The 17,965-nt window shown below is 38.9% G+C and overlaps 1 pseudogene; it reads left to right on the forward strand.

The window, feature by feature from the left end:
* LOC120737651 overlaps nucleotides 1–17,965 on the forward strand; it is a 92,675-nt pseudogene that overhangs the window by 47,697 nt on the left and 27,013 nt on the right.

The following is a 17,965-nucleotide window of genomic DNA, read 5'->3' on the forward strand; positions in this document are numbered from 1 at the left end:
TTTGTTTTCATTGTTAAAGATGCATTTTGTAAGAATCTCTGCAAATTGCAACTAAAACTTTCACCACTAGAGGCAGCAACAGACACACAGTAGAAACAGAAGTGGCGTTATCCGCTTTTTTATCGTTAATAATTTTATTTTTTGCCCTGCCTCTATTTTTTCAGTTTTTTTTTTAATTTGTTTTTGTCGCCATCTAAATAAAGGTCACTTTGACTCACTGCACCATCTTGTTGTACTGTAAACTAAACTAAACACTAGTGCTGTCAGAGTTAATCTCGTTAAAATGACGATAACGCCATAACTGCATTAACGCCGCAAATCTCCGTTAGCGAGTTGGCGCAGATCGCCCCGTGCGTGGGGCTGGCAGGCGCTAACGCGTTAACGAGCTAACGTTAGCTTAGCCTCACGCACGGGGCGATCCGCGCCAACTCACTAACAGAGATTTGCGACATTAATGCAGTTACGGCTTTAACATCATTTTAACGAGATTAATGCTGACAGCACTACTACAAACACATTCGTTTACAATAAGAACTTTTAATGAACATTGCTATACATGGCCCATGAAAAAATTTGATTCACAGCGATGGTAAAGTACACAGCAGAAAATCAAAAGTTTAGTTGCAGATGTGATTAAAATGTGTTTATCGAAAATAGTAACGCCACCTGAATCCAGGTTTTAAAATGCAAGGATTTATTTAATCTGTAAAGTGATTTATAGTTAGATTTTGAGTTACTTTGGAGCAGTTAGCAATATCATCTGCTTCTGTGCCATTTTCCACTATTTTGTTACATTTTATAGCTTTTTTTGACATGCTGAAGCTTCCACAGATTCATAGTAACCCTCCGTGGCCTGGACTAAAGCAAAAACACATAGATTGTTCAGTCAGATAGATTTTTATACATTTTGCTGGCTCCATATGTCTGCACATGGAGTATAGCCTGTGAATGTGTGGATGCTGCATAGACATATCAAACCAGTGCAGCAGCTCTTTGTAATGACCTCTTACTGACTTCTCTGCAGGCAGCAGGAAGCTGGGACAGACTACTTCACATTGTCTGGGCGACACTCTAATCACACTCAGGCTCACTTGTTTTCCTGCCTGACACAAACTCAAACTTGAGTAGTTGTTTTTTTTTCCAACTCAGATTTATGACTCTAACTTTCAGAGCCCGGTTCTGGAGTTTAATGATAAATTCATCCATTAGTAATGACTGCATGCAAGAGCAAAATACCAAAAATTCAGTTCATCCAACTAATGATGTGTGTAATAGACTTTTTAAACTCATATTATAGAAGCCGTTGGTATGATTTTGACAAACAAACATTTTCCCATCTAACCTGATGATAATTTATAGGCAAAAGAATTAATGCGTCTCTTGATTCACAACAGTAACTTGATGATTATTTTCTCATTGGGGGTGTTTTGATGTATACCTGTGCTGTGGAGCTTTTTATCTGAAGGATTTCTGTCTTTTTCGTCTCGTCAGATTTTGCTTGTATGGAGCCACTGGGCATGGAGTCTGGGAGAAATTTCCTCTGACCAGATCACCGCTTCCTCCCAGTATAACTCCAACTGGTCCCCTGAACGTTCCCGCCTTAACTACCAGGAAAATGGCTGGACACCGTCAGATGACAACATGCGGGAGTGGATACAGGTGAGTAAATTTGTCCTCATTTTTAACTGTCATTCATCATTCATTATCGTTATGGGTTAGAGTTACTCACGTCTATATCTTTAGATAATGTAGCGATAATTACTGCTATAATTCCACATTTGAAGGCTCAGAATAGGTTAGAGGGATTGAAATTATGTCACATTGGCTTAATTTTCAGAGTGTGATCTCAGACTGAAAGCATCCTTGTATCTCTGTGGAAAGAGAGTGTTCCTCAGTTTGAACTTCACTGTACCACTGAGACCATGCTCACATCTGGTCTGAATATTGTTCACTCATATGTACCACTTCTGTGCATTTTATGGGGACACTCGACAGTGAAAAAATAAACCAGTCTGCATTATTCATTGGAGCGTGTCTCTCCAGCACAGCTGACATCTCTTATTCATAGTGAAATCTGATAAACTAGCATCCAGCAATCCCTGAATGAAGGAGCAAAACATTCTTGTGTTGAAGTTTGGTTTTTTTGACCCTTTAAAGAAGATGGAACTGTTGGGTAAATTTGTTTGGTTCAATAGTTGATCAATTTGTTCACGCTTGTGGAACATTTGACATAAAATTAATATAAACTGGTGAGGAGAAACTATTAATGCTTAGTGTGTGGTTGTATTCTTAAAGATGATATGTAGATTGGTAAATGGACTGGTTCTTATAAAGCGCTTATCTACTCTGAGAGCTTAAAATGCTTTTAAACAACTTGCCTCAATCACCCATTTATACAAACACTTTTCTATGCTTTTCCTATCTAAGTGCTTTCTAACTAAAACTCAGCAACTTGGGGTTAGCTTCTTGCCCAAGGATATTTAGCATGCAGACTGGAGCAGACGGGGATCAAACCACCAAGCTTTCTGCTTTACCTCCTGAGCCACAGCCACCCCAGATTAAAGATTTATATACAACTAATGCTGTAGGATGGTTAATGGCAGTTATTTACCACGGTATAGTGAGTTATTTTATGAAAATACCACAAAACTATGCTAACTTGTTGTGAAAATTAAGCTAGCAGCTACCCTGTAGCTACTATACTAAGCCTTTTAGTTGTTTTTTCCCCCCATATCATGAAAAAATATATATTATTATTTCTTACTTGTTTTGTTCTGCATATAAAATAATCTAAATTTTGATTCACCACCTGATATTTTTTCAGAGAGACAGTATTAAGGGTTAAAAATAGCTGCAGCTAGCTTATTACTTTACCTGTAGCTACCATTAGTTCTTTTGTGTTGCCTTCACTAAGAGACAGCCAAGTCAAAGCCTACTTTTTTTTAAACATATCAATATAAATGTAGGTACTATTTTTGTACGGAAAAATACAAAAACAAGGTGAGATGAGCCACAAATGTGTGAGTCCTCAGGACAAAAGCTGTTTTTCCCTTATTTTCTAAAGAAAAATGTGGTAAATCAAATTTAGGTTTTTAACTATGATTACAGGAACTAAAATCTAATTTATTTACATTCATATTAGAACCCATTAAAGTATCATACCCAACAGATGCTCAAATTAGTAAAACTCAAGGGACCTTTTTATAATTAGCAATTGCAAAACAAAACCAGCCTGTGAATTTCCTAATATGGGTTGAACCAATAAAAACAAAATCTACTTCACATAAACAGTCCCAGTGCTGAGGTGCGGCCAGAGTCCAGCACTGTCCCATTGTCCGGGACAGGAACTTATAGAGGAAGACTCACAATGCCCCTCGCAATAAGAGCAGACCCTCACTTCCCTCCTGTGAGGCTTACAACAGGAAGCAGACAGGAAGACGGCCTCAGCGGTGGATTAGTATTAGTGGCCCTCTATTGTCTGTCTTGGGACTTGTTTTAGGTAGTGGCTCATTGCTGAGCCCTCTGGGATGTTAGGATATGAAGGACAGTGTTTTAATAGAGGTCAATGGGTAAATTGAGAAGAGGCTAAATTTAATTGAGCGTCACTTTAAATACTACATAAAATATGTAGTATTTAAAGGTTTGCCTTAAGAGATGTTAAATATTTATTTTTCCTGATGGTACCAATAACTTTGAAGGATGTTTCATTTAGTGACAAAGTAGAAAGATGCTTGGAAATGCACTGTTAATGAGTTAAAGCCCCTTTTATATGTTTCTTAGCTTTTGTAAGGTTTCCATCCATCCATCCATTTTCTTCTGCTAATCTGGGGCCGGGTTGCAGGAGCAACTATAAATGCATTGGCTTTCCCAGGCCAGCCGAGAGAGATAATTTCTCCAGCGTGTCCTGGGTCTGCCCCGGGGGTTCCTCCCTCACCTAGGACGCATCCTTGCCAGATGCCCGAACCACCTCATCTGGCTCCTTTCGATGCTCATTTCCGCTGCTTGTATCCACGATCTCGTTCTTTCGGTCACTACCCAAAACTTGCAACTATAGGTGAGAGTAGGGATGAAGATCTACCAGTATCTGATCGCTTTTTACACCACGAAGGACCGGTACAGTGCCCGCATCACTGCAGCCACAGCACCAATCTGTCTGTCAATCTCCCGCTCCCTGAACAACACCCAGTATATTTAAACACCTCCACTTGGTGGCGTAACTCATCCCTGACCCAGAGTGGGCACGCCACCCTTTCCTGCTTGAGGATCATGGTCTCAGACTTGGAGGTGCTGATTCTCATTTGTGCCGCTTCACACTCGACTCGGAAACGCTCCACTGTTAGCTGACCTTTAAGGTTTATTATCATTAAGTGGGCACTTGGCATCATCTTGTTGGTCAGTCTTGCTGGAAAATCTCATTTATATTGTGTTACTTGAAAATGAACATAGAAACTTAGAAGATTTACTAAGAAATTATCTCTTTTTTTCCATTGAGGAAAAAATTACCAGATTTAACTTGTTTTTGACTCTTAACTAAATACAATGAGCTCCCTTCACTAAAGTTTTAAATCACCAAAGAAGACTAGGTTGGCAACAGTTGTCACTTAAACCACATATGCACTGTGGCAGATCTACTAACATTATAGATGGAGGATAATATTCCTGCAGAGGAGAACTGGTTTGTTTCTGAGCCTCTGGGCAAAGTATTACAAGGCTGCCATCTGCACGGTGCAGATTTCTTATTATACACACAGTGGACAGACAATGGGAGTGCAATTTGTTTATAAGTAATATGTATGTGTGGTGTATTGCTTAATTTATTTCCTTTGTTTTATTGCACACTCCTCTGTGCAGTTAGATGCTAATTTTAATATCTCAGAGAAGAAATTGGCAGTTGTTTAATGAATCATTTCTCTTTAAAGAGAACATGGTATGCTTCTGTCACATTTATGCTGCAACATTGGTGAAGTTGTATTAAGGTTTAAAAACTCTGTTTTAGACATCTTATTCAACTCTTGGCTCCGTATGATGTCTAGGGCTGCCACGATTAGTCGACTAGTCACGATTACGTCACCTATTAAAATTGTCGACGACTAGTTTAATAGTCAACGCGTCATTTGAAGCTTTGTAAGATCCTGAAAGACGCAGGTTTAAGTAGTAGGATTTAAGAGTGTAATAAAGGACTGAAGCAGAAAATTGCAGCAATGCATCTAACAAGGATGCCAGCTGCTGTTAAACACCAAAGAAGAAGAAGCAGTCTCCGGCATTGTAGCTGTGTCCAGCATTTGTAGGCCGATTACGTGACAGCGATGCAAGGCTGTCCAAATTCAAAGACTCCGACAAATGCATCCGACAAATGTGTCCTCCTTTTCCCCAGATTTGAAGGATAGGTTGGGTGTATCCTTCGTGGCCCAACCTGTCCCAGAATTCATAGCGCGGCCCAGCCAATTCCAGTTTCCAACAATGGCGGCAGCTATTTAGTTTTAATATTATTCTTTCTGGGTCACAAAATAAACTTTTAAGATGTTTTCAGGCAAAAATGTAGCTGTGTAAACTTCAAATAGCTGCGCGATTTATCAAGACATCAAATATTTGCAAAAGTGATCTGACGTAAACATGATATATAAGTCACATAGATGACTTAAGAATGTTATTGAGAAAAATGTCACAGAGAGTTGATTTCCCTAATATGGTAATTACACAGCTCACTGAGAGTACAGAAGACCCTCCCACCAGATGTTCAAACCAAATGTTTACCAATACTAAACTGTGACTCATGCAAAGCTATTTCTGCATGGACTAACAATGAAAATGCATAAAGGTCGCTTTGATACAAGTGATCAAAAATACTGTTCTAATCTCATTAAAGGTTAAAACATAAAATTTGCTGATATAACAAATTTGTTTTGATACCTCTCCTCTCCGGGAAGTTTGCACAATTAATGCAGAACAAGCCTGAAGCGTCAGTTCAGGTGATGTTATACACAAGTGCAATTAATCAAATAATTATTAACTGACACACTGTGAAAATGGCGCTTAGCTTTCTTAGTAATGTAGGCTTTTTAGGCAGCATGGTGGCTTCAGGAGGTACTGCTGACAATCTGAGCCTAGAAAAATTCATGTCGCTCACTGTTATTGACACAAACACCCATCTGTGCAGCTGCAGTGCAGAGACACTGGCATTTTTCTTATTCCCATCAATTAATCTGTAAAATCTGCAGGTTTTTTTCTCGATAACAAAAAAATGCAGCTGTAAAACACCTGGCTTGAATATGCCTTTTCAGCAACATTGCTTCTCCTGTGTTTCCATCTCAGAGCAGTCTGATTGTAGGTACTGCAGGAGGTGACGACACTCCTTGTGTCAGAAAGCTCTGAGAACTCTGAAAGCTACCAGGTCCAGTTTGGTGTGTGCAAGCAGCTTTCTGCACGTGTGTTCATCCGTTGCTCACATAAAGAAACATGAAGAAATGGCAGACCATCCCCCTGCCACGGTGATTTATAGCCTCCAAACCAATGCTGTTGCTCGCCCCTCTGACTCTGTGAGGTATTTGAGTTATGACTGGTGGATTTTGTGAGGAGAATTTTCCCATTTTATTTGATTAAGTGTGGTGCGTGGCCAAGTCTGCACAGCATGGTTTGCCTTACGGCTTTCAATTCATCTTATTTGAAAAAAAGGAATTATGACTTAGTTAATTCTTGCATGCCTGCCTCCACCACTGCAAACACCTCTATTATTCATTTAAAGGCATTTATATTTTATTGATACTATTTTCAGGTTCCTATTCATAATGTGATCGGGGTGATGTTACCCGGTGGCAGTGTGGATGGCGACACACCATGAGCTCATTATCTAGCTGTATGATAAATATGTAATCATATTTTGTAGTGCCGCGTAGTGACCCATTTCATCAACATGCTGGATATTTGCAATTAAATGAGGCCCAACTCCTACAACCACATTTGCTCAAGAAGAAATGCTGAAGTTTTACTTGTGCTGCAGTAAAATTAACCAAGCAGGAACTTTGCAGTCAAATGAGCTTTAAAAACAACTTTTAATTAAAAAAAAAAATTATAAACTATGAGTCTGCACTCACAACTCATGGAAGGCCTCCAATCTCATCATGTAGGCCTTTGGCGCTCTTTCAAAGTGGAAGCACACCAATATGTCTCCAACCACCATCAACAAATGAAGTGATAGCACTGGGTGGAGGAGCCCATCTACTGGCAAGATTTATAGATTTGATAACGTTTGATAACTGCCATTTAATGGGCTGATAAGATTCTGCATATGTGCATATGGGGACATTATGATCTGATTCACATGTTTTTAAATTAAATTTTAAATGAGGAAAATGCAGATAGATATCTACCTCTTACAGATAAATAACTAGTTTTGGTTTAAGCGATTAAAGTTAAAATAGTTGGAAAGCAAACATTTTAATAACTGACTGTATTTATTTTAATTTCTGGAAAATATTTACAAAAAATCACTACTTGGGTAAGTTTAATTAGCTCTAAATTTACTATTTATTATGGTTGTTATAAATATTTTATTGTTTACACGTGTTTAAATTGGGCTCCACTAGTAGAGCGGAGCCACAGCACAATGGCACCAAAGTAATTTGTTGGATACTTGAGATTAAAAGGCACTATATATGTGCAGAGCATTAAATAATTAAAAGCTACAAACAATATGTTGAGCATATTAAGAACATGTACTCGAACATGTATTCGATACATTCCTAATTCTTATAATTACTACTTACTCTATTATTAATAGAAAAATTCCAAGGCAGTTATATTGAAGTCTGAAATAAGAATCATTCATAAATAAAACAAAGTTATTAATGGTAAATGGAAATTCTTGAGTCGTGTTGAATTTCCTTGCCATATGGGAAACATGGTTAGTAGGTGCATCTTTGAAATTGACCTGTTATTGAGGGCAGTGATGTAAACCCAGGAAAGGTTTCCTTCCCCTCCTGGCTTCAGGTATTTATAGAACCCCTGCTGTTTGTCTTCAGGATCTCTTTGACGCCACCAGGAAGAGCATCTGGAGAACTCATTTAGACATCTCGCAAGTGAGGTGTGTTACTGAAAGCGGGGCATTAGGGAAGCGGAAAGACAAAAGATCATCCACAGAATGTTAACGGGTCGGCCTATCCAGAGCAGACCTCTGGAGGAATGCCACAGTGAACTTCCAAACCTGGGAAATATCATTAACCGAGACAAATAATCAGTGCACGTCAGACTTGTTAACATAGAAACGTGTCCAAAAGTTGTGATGAACGAACTGAAGAGCCTTCACACTGATTATAAATATAATTTCTCAATTAGTGAGAGAGGAGAGGTCGAAAAAAGGTGATGTTCTCATCAGTTATGTCAATCATTCATCAAAGAAAATAATGCCCCCAAACCATGTAGATCTAATTAGTCTGTTCATTAGCTCATTTTGACTGGAAACCCAAGGCTGCTAAAAAAAAAAAAGAAGAAGAAGAAAAGAGAGAAAAAAGACATAGTTGGACAGTGAGAACAAAATATATTTCTTTTTAAGCAATGCCAAGTAGTCATGCTGTAATAAGATTTTAAGGATCCCGTGGTTCTAAATGGCACTCAGCAGATGCATAATTGCATTCAAACAAAAAACATTTAAAAGTGACTTTTTTCCCCCCTCCAGCAACAATTAGGGCCATTAATGATTTTGCCATTTAATGATTTTAACACTGTAAAAGCAAGCCACATGCCACAGCTTTGCAAAGCATTATTTGCAGCATTAGTATAATTTAATAGTAGAATTTTAGCTGTTTGGACATCACTTCAAATTCACTTCCTCGCAGCATGAAAATCAATGAGCAGTTAATGAGAATTCGCTGTTATTTTATTATTTTAGAAGGAAACCCTGTAGTTCCAGAAATATATTTAAAATTAGAAACTAACAAAATAACTTAAGAAGTGGAATTGGACGTCAACGGATGCAGCTTTATTTCAACATTTGAATATAATGTGAATATAAAAGGCCATAATAAAATTCTTTGCAACTCTTTACCGTAAATACAGCGTCAGTTTTGCACTGCTTTTTAAATCATTCTGTATTCATATACTGGACCGTCTTCTCCGACTGTTCCAGGCAGCCCTTGATTTCCAATATTATCCATGTAGCATTAAGCTCAAAACAGGTAAGGATGTGCTACATGCTAAACAAGCTAGCATGTAGCTAAAGAAGCTACATGCTGTAGCTAAACAAGCTAGCATGTAGCTTGTTTAGTTACATGCTAAACAAGCATGTAGCTAATAAACGTGTTACTCATTGTTGTTTGATTTGACAAATAATCAGCCTAATAAAATATCAGCTGTATGGACAAAACCTTATGCTAAATATATGAAAATAAAATTAATATTTAGGTCGTTGTGTAGTTTTCCACATGTTCCAACCATCTAATTATCTTTTTTATCCATAAAAACAAACTGCAATCAGCTGCATCACCACAGGCCTCCACTTTCCTAAGTAAAAACTAAAAACTTCAGATGACAATGGAGTAATTGAGGCTCAGTCTTTCTCTATCACTCTAAAAGCAGTATCCTGTTTTGGCAGGAAGTAACAGAGTTTCTGTTCAATCTCATTTAGCCACACTTCAGCTCGAGTTATGTCCCCTTCCTGCATTTTGTTCCCTTCATTAAAAAGCTCTAAGTGTGACCATTTTCTGTGGCATAAATGGTAGGCACTGCCAAGTGTTGAATAATTAGAAGATGGAAGAGCAATTACCCTCGGTCGCTTGATGGAGGAAGTCTGGAGAATGGAGTTATGGCCGACCGCTGCAGAAAACATGTAATGACAGCAATGGCTGGCCAAAGGATGGCTGTAAATGGTTTTCCTGAAACACTTTGTTTAATCTTAAGTAAACGGTCTCCCTTTTCTTTAAAAGCTCTTGTGTCAAATATTGTTTTCGCCACAGAAGAAACTTTAGCACTACAGGGAAATAGCAGTCCCTCCAACCCGTTGTTATACCCAAGATGTTTGGTCAGGACCCACAGACATCATATTTTAACATGCTGTAGCATCATTTTTGAACATGCATGGTCACCAGATGGAGTTCATTACGAGTCCCTCGGAGATACAGACGCAATGAGACCGCAGCCAAAAGTGGTCTGGCAGTGTTTTCACTGCAGGACATGAAGTCACTTGTAGTGTAGATAGAAGTTTACCTTTTAACATGTGATTAAAGTTGTGAAAGGGTGTACTTTAATTCAAACCATGTACTTTCATGGGCTTACGAAAGTCAAAACAAAAGTAAAATCCCAGACAGGATTCGGACTTTTGTCTTCTGGTTGGAGGCTGTGGGATTGTCCCGTCCACCACTCCAAAAAGCCAACTACTGCAAACTACTGTAGGTTCTGGTACTTCCTCCCTCACAGTGGAAATTGACACTAAAGGGGCACTTTTTGTGTAAAACTATGATGAAAAATGGCAACGTTTCCGTAATATGATTAGTTGGGAATGAGAATATATCGATTTCTCAAGTCAGGTTTTTACAAAACGTATTGATATCTATTATGTTACACTAGAATTAACTTTAAAGTTACTCTAAAATGAATCCTTTTTTCCTATTTCTGAATCAGGTCTTTATCCTACACGCAGTATTCACGACTTACCTCCTCACCTCCCAGTGTACTGACTTCTGTTTTTATTACAAGACCAGCCTTTCTTAATTTAAGCCTTTATTTAATCAGAAAGTTTCTTGAGATTGAAATCTCCTTTCTACGGGATGCCTGGCCAAGAAAGCACACCATTAACTGCAGGCTGCTGTGGCAAAATCTCAGATAGATTTCTCCGTATATGAGTGTCCATTAAGTACAAAATCACAGCTCCAGAAACACAGAAATGACTGTGACACCTGCTATTGATAGTTTAGCAGAAATTAATATTTTCAAAATCCTTTCAGCACTAGCAATTTTTTTAAACTTTATTAAAACAAACCTTCTTTTAGGATTATGCATTTCCTAATAATTTTAAATTGGTATCAGTTTTTCCAGTTAAGGGTGCCCTCTGACTTAACCTTCCCCGACTTGCTTCACTTCTTAAGTCAGAGCAGATCTGGTAGCTTGTTTGTGATTTCACAACAAAAACCTGCTGTGTAAAGCTTCTCGGTCACATACAGTATGCATAGTGTATGTGGGTGAGACGTCTCGTGGGAATTTAGATGAGAACAGAGCTGGGAGCGCCGTCAAGTAATCCCGCAAAGTATCGTTTCCCAGGGGTCTCCCTGTCAGTTACACATCCCACAAAGACCTGCGGGAAGCTATTCTCTGCTCTTCTCCTTAAAAGGAAACAGTGGGAGAAGTCAAATCCTGACTTCTGGGGTCTTCCCATGTACAATATCACAGCTGCAGTGTCTCTATGGTAATATAATTACACACCATATATTATAGCCATCCCACATATAGCTTAGAGTGTATTTTGGTATGCAACTGATAATTTAGAAACTCAACAAACAAGCAACTGAGTTTAAGAGGAATTAAATGGAAGCCCCATAGAAAGTCTTTATTACACATTTAAATCGTTTCCAAACTTTGGAGAAACTCGATGTGACGAACACGAATCTGTGTGTTGGTGAAATAAGAAATCTTAATTTAAGATAAGCATTAGTGTGGACATTTATAGACCACTGTGAGGCTTTCTGTTATCACTGCTGCTCTCTTTGATGATAACTATCACTTCTTAATCTCCTTTTTTATCGTTTCCTTTTTCAGCACTTTGAACAGCCGTGTTTCTGGACGCTGCTGTGCTGCATTGAGATAAAAAAAAATAAAACTTCCGCCATCTGAAAAATTATTTTTATCTGTTTTTTTAGCCCTTAGATCATAATTTCGTGAAAGAAACTTGGGGGAAACGTATTGCCAGGAGATCCGTTTTGATCGAGTAAAATGTGTGGTTGAAAAAAGATGATCGCTTCTGAGATTCTTGCTAATAATTTGAGAAATCTGCATATAGCTGTCCTACAGTCTGTTTAGATCGACAAATGCTTATCTGATCCTCTTCGAACTCGTTGGACGTGTTGCTCTGTATCGTAGCGAGCACGGTGCTGAATCTGAAGTTGTCTGGATGAGCTGTTTTTATGTTTTAATTTGTTCTGTGTGGCCAGTGTTGCCCCTACAGCAGGTGTCGTGAATCTGACGTAGCCACTTTTATTTTTTATATGTCAAAGCTTTAAGTGATTCTTTCTATTCTCCAGCTCCAGAAAGCTACAACCCCAGGTCTGCACACTCTGTGCAGCCACATTTGAACAGACCAATCACACGCATGCATTCAGTGAGCGTTTCTTCATGAGTCCTCGTGTCAAAACTATAAACTTAATGACTGCGTGCACGTTAAGGACATCTGTACGTCATAGTTACAATCTCTCAGAGCAGACTCTGTACTAGTTAAAAGGAAAAATTGAGTTACTCAATATTATGTTCCCATTTGGGGGATTTTCAAGCATAATTGAATCATTTTCATTTCACATTCTTTTCTGTTTTTAGGATTTCTGGGAAGTTTGTCGTTGTTTGCTATACTGGATAATTTAACTCAGACAGACACATGACAGTAAGCTAAGTCAGTCTAGCCTCAGAGTCAATCTGAGAAAGCCCCAGACACATCATGCTTTTTTTAAACTGCTACTGCAAATCGCCTTGTTGTCGGCCAAGGTCTCAGTTTTTAAGAATTCAAGTGTCAGAAAAGGGGAATTGAGATCAAGGTGGATCAAGAACTTTACTGTTAACAACAAGACAGCTCCCAAAAAGAAAGTGTTTTAGCTAAATCCTTATATTTCCTGACTGGTCTTTATTTTGCTATTTAGTCCAAACAACATATTTCAGTTGTTGGTTTAACGCAATCTCTTAAAACCAACCCCGCATGTCACACACTAGTTAGTAGTAATGCAGACTGACGACCATGAAAGTAGTCATGAGCTCCTACAAACACACACTGTCAGGCGTGCGGACAGTTTTAGACGTAAATCGTGTATCATGCTGAATTTCTTCGTGGGGAAATTTTACATTGTTGTTAATGAGAAAGCTCTGACATGCGTCTAACAGTCAAATTCAATCAAACAATAAATGAAAGAAACGTCAAAGTCTGAAGTCACTTCTGGGATTAATAGCTAAAACAAGAGAGATGATTTCAGCCATCGATGCCTCCTCTCACTGTCTTTAAGTGCATATTTGTAGAAAGTGAGTATTCATTACTTATAACACTTGCCAGCATTTTACTCATAGAAACAAGTGGCAGCTTAATGTTTCTGTAAACTTTTTCTCATTAGGTTATGTGTCTGAGTTTACAAATGGGGTGGCATATCTCTCCAGCATCCTCCTCTGATTTTTCACCATCTAGTTAATGATGAATCACAGTGTAATTAATGAGGTCTGAGTCCTTGTTTCCCATATGCCTCAAGTAAAACAGAGCAAGACACTGTAGCCTATCCAGTCAGTGCTGCTTTCATATTATGTCCTTATTGTATATTTTCTACAAGATACAAGAACTAACCTGCAGAATTCTGCAAAAACAAGTTGCTTTATTTCACTACAGGCACATTTTGACACTTTAAGTTGTTCCCAAAGAAACACAATCTTATGCTTGAGTGCACTGGGGTTAAATCGGGCCTCAAAACTCAGAACTTTAGAATCTACAGGCTTTCATTTCCTTGCTTAAGTGCTCTTTGACAGTAATTGTTGTTCAGTGGAAAAGCATCTGCTGTTGGATTTTCTGTCACAAATCCACTCCTTTAATCGCCGCTCCTAAAATATTTTTGTCTCTGATGTCCCCCACGGCTTTCACCCACACACTTTTTACTTTTACTCTTCTAACAGTTTGTACAATACTTCTAAAACGATTTCATTTTTAGCTAATTTTGATTTTTACCCATTTCAACAACCTTAATGCATTTACATTTCCACTGTTTATGTACTGTATTCACATGTTTTTTTCACCTTTACTGATTGCTTTTTATTACTGTTTATCCATCACATAAGTAACAGTTTAAAATTTTTAGGCAAATCTTCTTCAAACCCAACTCTTAATGGTCTCGTATTTCTCATTATCAGCCACAGATTATACATAAAGACAGTCTGGGGTTTCGGCATGTTGGAATGTTGTAATTTCCACTTGGTTACAGTTGTAGAATTCAGTCGTTTCCCGTCGTTGGACTTTGTTGTCTCTACAGGTGGACTTGGGGTTCCTACGATTCGTCAAAGCCATCGGGACGCAGGGTGCCATCTCAAAAGAAACCAAGAAGCACTACTACGTTCGCACATACAAAGTGGACCTGAGCTCCAACGGAGAGGACTGGGTTGCCGTGAAGGACGGCTCAAAGCAGAAGGTAATGATGAGTCACTTATTCTCTTACAATGATCATCTACCTAATGCTGACAAGTAATGAAGGACCCTGCATTCTAATCAATGAGGTAAATGGCTGAATCGATGTTTTCCAAGGCTACAGCAGCTGGCTGCATGCCTAAACTAAAGTGTGCACTGAAGGTCTGCTTTGCATCCCACTTCTTTTAACACGTTTAGAATTCATTTATTCTGGCACTGGAAGTTGTTGGTGCAGAAATAAACTTCTAGGGACTGAATTTAGGCAACATACTGACAAACACTGTGTAACACGAAGCTTCAAAAGAAAGTCTCGTCTACTCTACGCTAAATCTGCATCACGCTGAACATTCGTGGTTTATTGTTTCAGGTGTTATTTGTTGTTTTTCCCAAATTCGAATTACTCTGATAGTACAGTATCATCCAAAGTCATGCAAAAACACACTGAAAGCTCAGTTCTTAAAGGTCTGCATAACCACAAGGCCGCACCTCAGGCAGTTGTACCAGTAGTATCAATACAGTTTGCTGTAGTCATGTGCAACGAAGAAATAATTTTCAATAAGGCAGCTGTGGTGTTACTGTAGTAGCAGCTGTATTATTGGGAAGAACGCTCATTTCTATTGTCGATCGTGGAGATGCTAGCAGCCAGAGCAGAAGCTTTATTTGCACTTTTGGTGGGAGTAGCAAACACTTACAGTGTTACAGTGCATAGCTGTACTGATTAGCAGCGACTGTGATGAATAGCAGTAAACATTCCTGCCAGCGCTGCTGTTTTGCCCAGGTTTTCTCCTTCTATTTAAAGACCATCCCCTGCGCCCTCACGCTTTAATCTTTCTCCCGGCAAAATCACCTAATTTAGGAGTAACTGTGATGCATGCATACATAACATTTGTGCATTTCTTTAATGTTACCTGAGTTCCAAAGTCATGTATGGAAGCCAGTCTGGAAACAGTCCACACAGTTTTAAACCCATCAGTCACTGCAGCTGCCCGGCTGAAGTGGGTAAATATGAGTAAAGTAACAGATGCTCTTCTGTGCCTGTATTTTTAGATCTTTCTGGGGAACGACAACCCCACAGATGAAGTTCACAGCCATCTTCCCAAACCCACTCTGGCTCGCTACATTCGTATCCGCCCTATGTCCTGGGAGCAAGGCATCTGTATGCGCTTCGAGATCTACGGCTGCAGAACATCAGGTACACAAACTCATACATACTGATGTGGGACCTCACTCCCAGCTTCAACTCCTGATGTATAGATTTATGTTCCACAGCTACTCCGCCGCATACCGTTAGTGCTGAAGTCCGTGTTTTTACATATTCCATTCATACATTTTCTTCTTAATTAACTTTCCCTGTCCCCTCGGGGATTAATGAAGTTTAATGTAATCATTTTTTCCCCCTTATCTAACATATACATATGCAGCGTATGCATCTGCTAATACTCACTGGATTGCTTTTTTCCCTATTTTCTAATATAGTAAGCCAAACAGACTGTATATACAGAAATTTCCAGCTCACTTTACCATCTCCATAATTTTTCTCCATGCTCAGTAATCTCTTGCGAATATTCTGCATTTTTCCCCAAACACAAAAAGAAAGATTTATCATTTATTAAATGTTTTATGAAATTTTAATTAAGAAAAATGTTCAGTTCTTTCCTGTTTTTATAGACCATTCGTGCTCTTCTCCAAACCTGAGCTGAAATTTTTAACATAGCCTTTCTTTAAAAGATGGATAGAGCCCCGCAGCCTTGTTTCAGAGCTAGAATGTGCTAGAAAATTAGTAACTTTTAAGCTTTTGAAAATCCACCAGGGTAAAGTTGTGATGAAGGTGGTGATTGCAGGCTGTAATCATGAGTGTTTTCTGCTGTAAAGTTAGCGTTTTATGATGCGAGTCTTACTCATAGTCTAACTCGAGTGACCGTTAGAGGAACTGCGTTAATTGCCAAAAACAAAAAGCCACTGATCTCTTAAAGAAATGACTAACATTTCACCAGCTCGTCAGTTCTTTTTTCTTCCTTTTACTTTTTCCTCACTTTTGTTCATCATGAATCAAACTAACATCTTTTCGCTTTGTGGATGAGAAACCCCCGCCGCTCTCTGTTGATTTAAAATAATCACTGCTTCCAAAGCGAGCGCAAACTCCCACAGAAGGATGCCGTTATTCATTACAGTGGAGCAGAGGAAAATCATGGTGCCTCATTACTCATCCCCTAACATTACATAAACCTCAGTCCTTGAAGTGCTACAAACAACTCTCAGTAGGAGGGCCTCATGAATTGGATATCAGGCTCTTACTCATTGGAGAACTGGATATAGAGTGCCGGACAGGTGATTCGGGAGATATAGTGACGCAGTTTGGAGAGTGTATATGTGTGCTGTATGCAGGTAATGCACTTGAAGCAGAGCCATCATTTACTTCAGAGCACAAAAGTTTTTATCTACATTTTCGCAATTTAAAGAAGTGATAAAAACATGAATGCACGTTATCGTTTGCTGTCCCTGGGAGGACATTTGGTTCTTATAAGCTCAGCAACATCAAAACGCACACTGGCAGCCCTGTAGGAGGTTTCCATAAAGGAGTCTGAATAGCTTTATATTTTCACACTGTGCAAGAATTTACATCCCCAAGAGCTGTTGTTGTTGTTAAACGGCAGATACAACTGTGGGAGCATTTGTCAAATGCAAATATCATGACTGTTTGGGCCCGGATATTAGCTCTAGCTTGTTGTGGATAATGGATTTAACTTAGCCTTGCAATGACTAGACCATGCTGTGCAAGTATTATTAAGAGTTCACATTCCAGGCAAGCTTATCCAGTCATTATCCCAGAATATTTTCCAATACTTAAACACTGTAATGAAAATGGAAGCGTTCGAAAAAGCAGCCTGGCCCGGTTGTTGAACAGATTGTACTGTAACCTCAAGGTCGCAGGTTTTTCACACATGTCGATGAGTCTGTCAGCATCATGATGCCCGTGAGGCGAGACTTTAAACCTCCAACATGTTGCTAAGATTCTGCTGCGAGCCGCCTCTTGACCTCTGATGATGTGAGGCAGATTTGTAGTTGTAAACTTTTCTCTCCTTCTTCATTTGAATCAGAGATCCGTCCGGTTTTGCTTAATGAGGCAAATTTGTCATTTTGGTTTATATAAATCATTTTTAAAAATCAACTTGACTTCACTGCAATAGGAGTGAAACTTTCCAAGCCTTCTATGTGCTGAAAGAAAGCTTTGTTTAGACCAACTTTAGCTCTGCATGAATAATGCAGCCTCTTCATTTATTTCGGTGGAGTGTTCAGTGGAGGCTCGGTATCATCTGGCAAGGTGCTGTCAAGTGTGTAATGCAACTAAATTACCTTTTACCCTGAATGCAGAATTTCTCCTATCCCCTCTCATGCTCATCAAGAGAAAATAAAATCATTTCCACTGTGACAACTTCCCCCTCCTCGTCCTAATGTATTAACTTTGCAGTGTTTTGGTGTCTGGTAACTCTTCATACTTGAGGATCTGTTAAATCCCGAATCATTTTTCATCATCTAGCTGGTACTTGAGACTATGCAGTAGAGCAGGGCGATATGACCAAAAATATTTATCACGATATATATTTGAAAATTTGCGATAAC

Source organism: Simochromis diagramma, unplaced genomic scaffold, assembly GCF_900408965.1.
Source record: "Simochromis diagramma unplaced genomic scaffold, fSimDia1.1 OVJJ01000247.1, whole genome shotgun sequence".
NCBI lineage: Eukaryota > Metazoa > Chordata > Actinopteri > Cichliformes > Cichlidae > Simochromis > Simochromis diagramma.